This window comes from Quercus suber, unplaced genomic scaffold, assembly GCF_002906115.3.
Source record: "Quercus suber isolate HL8 unplaced genomic scaffold, Cork oak 2.0 scaffold_59, whole genome shotgun sequence".
NCBI classification, from domain to species: domain Eukaryota; kingdom Viridiplantae; phylum Streptophyta; class Magnoliopsida; order Fagales; family Fagaceae; genus Quercus; species Quercus suber.
Window position 1 is genome coordinate 1450806 of NW_027069524.1, and position 6502 is coordinate 1457307.

Genomic DNA, 6502 nt, shown 5'->3' on the forward strand with positions numbered 1-6502 from the left:
ATGTTTGAGTGATTAATCATGCTTTTAGAGCTTTTGATGTACAGTTGGTATTGTTTTTATCTTTTTTGCTTACTCTTCATGCTATTTATCTCTTGAAAAATCATGTTTTTGTGCATCTCAATAGAAGCTTGATAGCAGGCTCGATGCCTCCCGACACCTCTCAATACCTCCTTGATACATGCCACTTCTATCGAACTTTTTCAAGGTTTATTTCGATAACACTTGACACTACCACGATCCATCAAGCCAATTTTCTCAACTCTCTGTTTGCTAGATACCTCCTTGATACATCAAAGATTTTTTGCCATCGACACCTCCTCGATACCTCTCGATAGAAGCTCGATCTATCAAGAACATAGGTTCTATATAAAGTAGAGGGTCAACCCGGTTCATTTCTCACTCAAATACTTCAATCTCTCCTCGATAGCTCTCGATTCCTCTCACCTTTTTCCACCAAATCAAGCCTTCTAATCCAATTTTCGACCTCCTAGCTTCTTCAAATCATTGGTATGTGGTCTAAACTCATTCTTTTTCATGATTTTCATACATTTCATGCATTTTAGAACTAGGTTTTTAAGTTTTTGGGAATTTTTTGGTTTTTTTTTTTTTTTTTTTTTTAAATTATGGGTGTGGGTGTTCAATATAGTTGATTATATTGTCATGCATTGCATTCTAAACACATTTAAACTTATTCTCATAAATTTTTTATAGGTTGTGCTTGATTATATTGAATGTTGTAATTTGGATTGGGATTTATACATGATGCAATTTTTTTTTACACAACACACGTTCATGCATTCCCATGCATTGTTCTTCTCCTTTCTCTTACTCTCCTGAGTATATGTGTTTCTCTCTCTACTTTAGTTTATTTTACTATGGCACCCAAAGCATAGAAATTTGTTCCTTCTAAAAATCCCATCTCGCGTTTGCTTATACTTCTTCTATTCCTCCTTAACTCTGGTTCTGTGACTCTAATAGCCATAAGGAATTCGAAGAGAAGTTTTTTGGCTAGGCTATTCACTCAAATTGTTAGGTCATCCTATCTGATTTTTCAAATACTATGGTATCCAGATCGTTTAGATCACGTGGATGGGAGTTCCTATGTGAAGGACCAATTACCTGTCCTAGCATGTTTATAAAGGAGTTTTACTCCAATATATACAATGTCGATAATTCTGTATCTAGGTTCTTTACACAATTTTGTGGTACATGTATAGTTGTTACACCAGAGCTTATCTCCGATGTACTCCAAGTTCCTAGAGTAGACAGTCCTAACTACCTAGCCTCTCCTGTGCTTAGAGCTCTCTCTAGAGATGTTTTAGCTTCTCGCTTTTGTGAGCGTTCTACGTCCTAGGACACAAACTTAGTTTTGTTACTCATGATGTTGCTAAAGATCCACAGATCTCTAGCATGGTGATGAGGTTTATTCTTACCCCACGTTCTCAATATAACACCATCACTAAGCATCGTGCTCGTTTTCTTTATTCTCTACTCGAGGGTCTATCCATAGACTTTCCCTCTTGCATGACTCTATCCATTCTGGATACGTTTTGTGATAGTGCGAGTCATGATAAACTCATCTTTTCTTCCTTTATCAAGCGCATTCTTATACACGCAAGTGTTTCTATTCCTTCCTCTTTTCACTTCTCTATTATGGGTGCTATAGGTAAGGAATCTATAGTTAGGAGCTTTCTCAGCTGGTCGCTAAGACCAAGCGTCCACAAGTTGATACTACTCCAGCTCAGCAGGAGCAACCAGAGTTTCGTGCTATAGAGGATGCTGCCTATACTCACCATCCCTCTACCTCATCTACTCCATCTTCTTCTTCCTCCTCTAGAGTAGACACTACCTTACTTGCCATCCTTAATCAGCTCCAGCTCGTTTGTGATGCCATTTGAGAGATTCGAGATACTTAGGCTGCTCATGGTGATCATCTTAACCAGATCTCTAAAGAGATGAGTCAAATGAACGCTAGGATTGGATGTATAGCTCGCCGTTAGTCTCGACTTGGTGGATTTGCTCTCTCTCCAAAGCGTGAGTCTTCGAATGCTCGTTCAGATAGTGGAGATGATGATGAGATGACTACCTCACAATGATTTACCCTTTGTCCATCATGACAAAAAGGGGAAGTAGCTATGAGAGTAGTTAGACAAAGTTGATAGGGGGAGAGTTAGGTAGTTTTAAGGGATGTAGTGAGGATTTTGATATAAAGTAGAGGTGTTATCTTCCTACTTGTATCTTTTGGTTTTGTAACCATTTTACATACATTATGCTTATTGATGATATATATAATGATGATGTATGTTTCCTTTCTTCTCTATTTTAGCCTTAAATTTTGTAGAACTTTTAAGAGATTTCTTACAAAATTTTATGGCTCTTTTCTTCTCTATCTTCTCGCATGTGTTGTCTCGTTTCAAACCTCTTACACGTGTCTTGATTTAAATAACTTGTCTATTTTTCACACATGATGCCTTGATGGATCTTGTTTAGTTTTTTAGTTTTAAGACATGTTGCAAAGTCTTATTCATACATTGATCTCTCTTATTGCAAAGTTTTTCAAGAGTTCAAGTATTAGAGTAGAATTATTTTTATGTGTAAATCATGAGTATAATATATTCTAGAACATTAAATGTACTCTTGTGGTTTTGTCACAGATTGCCAAAGAAAAAGATTATTAGGGTCATATTTTTCATGTGTTGACACATCCTTTGATAAAACGCACTTTACTTGTAATTAGGTAGTTCTTAGTAAATTCTAGAATATCATGAATTTTGTCTCTTAACTATAACAAGTGGTATTATTGAAGACATAAAAACTACACAAAGAAACAAGTGAGAAAAGCTGAAAATAGTGAACCTTGACACAAGCTCGATACAAGGCTTCTATCAAGAATTGATGAAGAACCTCGATACCTTTTGATTTATCGAGCTTCACAAATCTAGTATTTTCAGATTTGTTTTTCAACCCATGATGATTTGGAATTCTAGGGTTTCATTCACTAAACCTCTAGGGGATATAAAAGGTCTATTTTAAAGTCATCATAATACACAGAGACTCAATTAGAGAATCTATACACTTATTATGAAGTTTCAGCGTTCTTATGCGCATTAGGATTTTGTGACCAAGTGCTTTTTTCTCTACAAGTGTATTGAAGTACTTTGCATCCAACAACAAGCTTCAAGTTGCTAGGAGTTAGTCACTTACTAAGATCCGTGCAAAGGATGGAAGTCACTACAAAATCAAGAACAATTGGGGATTGGCGTAAGGATTCAACTGTAGATTGGTACTTTGGAATAGGCCAGATTTTGGGGTAAGATTCCTTGTACTTGTAATCTCTTGATTTTGATTAGTGATTCTTGGTAGTGGTAACCTGAAAATCAACCAATGAGGTTTTTGCCTTGTGAGAGGTTTTCCCCATTAGTCAACAAATCACCGTGTCAATTTACTTTTTGCTGCACTTTAGACTATTTGGTAATTTGTTCGTGCCTCCATGATTTTGCATGTAATTTAACCTAATTAATCAATTTGGATAATTGAATTAATTAATTGGGTCAATCTAGAACCCAACACTATTAATATAGGCTCTTAAAATTGTTGGTAGCTTTTTTTCTTTTTGAGAGGAAAATTTGTGGGTTGCCTATATACCACTAACCCAACTTTTAGTGACTTTGGATTTCAGTAAATTTTTCAGGTAATAAATGCAAATCTTCCTTTATCATTTTTTTTTTAAATGATTTTTTTTTTCAAATATGAAATTTATTAATCTAGATAATTATTAATAAGAATTTTTTATGACCATGTTTTTATATGGAGCTATTTATTCTATTATTTAAAGAAAATATAATGTGTCAAGATTCTATTTGAAGAATTTTAATGTAGAATAGAATTTAAAATCAATTAAAAATGTATATTACAATAATGACATTAAAACTGTAAGGACTCAAAAACATATGCAGTAAAATTTATGGGGTCAACCAAAAGCTAAACTCTTCTAAAATGCACATGAAAATATAATCTTTTTTCTCTCTTTTATTTTCTATTTATTGTGTAAATTGAAATTTGAATAGGGCAAGACTTAAGTACAGTAGTTAGGTGCTGTTCCTTAGGTTCTCCTCTTAAAATTCAGCCATGTAAATTTTTTCTCATGAGATGAAAGTGTATTTTTTAGTTAAGTAGTCACTTGACTGAATCTTAAAAGAGGAACCTAAAGAACAGCACCTAATGTATTGTACCTAAATTTTGTACATTTGAATATTATGATAGTTATTAACTAACATTTATTATGATTTTGTTTGTATAGAACTATATTCTAGAATTATATACTTATTATGATCCTTTTTGTATAGGAACTAAATATTCTATCATTTAAAGAGAATAACAAAGTTTGGCTACAAACATGGTTGTAGCGTAAAGTATCAACTTCCCCAAGACACTGACATGTGTTATTATTTGCACAAGACTCACTTAACCAAACTTAACCCAACCAATACTTGTCATGTGCATTGCACACGTTAGCTTCTTAGAAGAAGTTGAAGCCTAAGTTTGCAACTAAGTTTATAGCCAAACTTTTTCCTAAAGAGAAGAAGATTACAAAATTTAATTAAAATAATAACATATAAAATTGAAGGGCCTCAAAAACTTATGTGACACAATATTATGAAGTCAGCCAAAAGTCAAACTTTGGTTTTATATACATAGTAGATTATAGATTAGTCATGGAATGCACGGAAAATTTTAACAAAATATTTTTTTTCTTCCATTTTTTTTTTCAAATATAAAACTTGACAATTATGATAATTATTTATAAGCATTTAATATGATCGTGTTAGTATATAAAATTATCTACTCTACAATAAAAACAAAATACAATATGAAAAGGTTCTAAAGGAAGGTTTAAAACTTTAAATATATCATAGAATTTAAAATCAATTGACAAATATATTAGAATAATGATGTCTCAAAAGCTTCTGAAACAAAATTATAAGATGTTAATTAAAAGTCAAAAGTTTTCGATTTTATATTATATTATATTATAGATTTGTAATTTTCCATGTTTAACTCTCTGTGTCTCCTTTTAATTTCAAACTGTATTCTTTTTTCTTTTTTTATTGAGAAAAAATTTCAATCCTAATTAATTCTAGCAAAAAAATCTATTTAAAAAAAAAAAAAAACCCATTTTTCTTGCAAAGACTAAAAACAATTAATTAACTTCCTCTATTTCTCTTAATTTACATTCATTTAATTAGAAGAATAAAATCTACATTCATAAGGAAGAGGGGAACACTTTTGCATCAATGAAAAAGGTATGAAGAAAGTGTTAGTTTGCACAATCTCCATATCATTTGATATGGCTACAGAAACGATCTGAATGATAATAAATAAAATGACATATAAAAAGTTCAAGCTAGGAGTCCCATTCAAAGCTTTTGATGAAAGTAGATGGGTACTCCAATGAAAATCATTTTACACATTATAACTTTGAAATAAGTTGTTGATTTAGATTGCATATATGAGATTACCTTCGAAATTTAACTCAAGCAATCCAAATTAAGATTTTTTCCTCATTGAGATTAATTTATCAAATTCTATCAAATAGTAAATTAGGGGGAAAGGATGCAGAAAAATAAAGGAGACATTTGTAGTCAGATTTCATTAGTAATAGTTACTGAAAAAAATAAAAGATTTCTTAAGGACATTATAAAGGAAACGGAAGGTTTACTTTAAAATATTAATAGAAAACGAAATTGGAAAATAAAGTAGAAAAAAAAAAGTGTTGCCCGAAAAATTGTTGAAATTCAAAGTTACCAATACATGTTACTAATATTCTATGTATGAATTTAATAGGCTTTGATCACTTTTCCTAGGCGAGATGTCTCATCATGAGTTATAGGATGATGTATCAATTTATCACTCTAATGATGTACAATTAGATCATACTTGGACGTATCTTACTCTTAGTCTAAAAGTGATCTCAGTCCTGTTATGCTACCTCATATTATGTGTGCAGCTGTAGATGTTAAGTCTCACCTATGAGTTGTTATGCCTAAAGGTTTCCTTGTTAATTTGAAATTGTTAAGAATAATAGTAAGGTCATAATTAATTACGTATAAAGGTGATTTTTCCAAATTAAAATGAAGGTAAGTAGGGAGGTGTGATATTCTCTATGAATAAGGATGGTCACATTAGCCTTTTTGTGTAGTTTGAGAATTGGTAAAGAAAATACGGAAGTAAATGGGAGTGCACCATTAGAAGATTAAAGAAATCAATCACCATGGCTGACAAACAAAAGAATTTGAAATGAAGACATTTACTACTATTTATTTGAGTTTTGTACCAAAGGTAAGTATAATGTTTTGAATGAAAATTCTCAACAAGAATTATAAAAAAAATATAAAGAAGATAGTATGTCAAAGTTTTTTTTTTTTTTTTTTTTTTTAAATTAATTTAAAAAGTGTAGTTTAAGAAAGAAGAAAGAGTAGTTTTTTTTTTTTTTTTTTTTTTT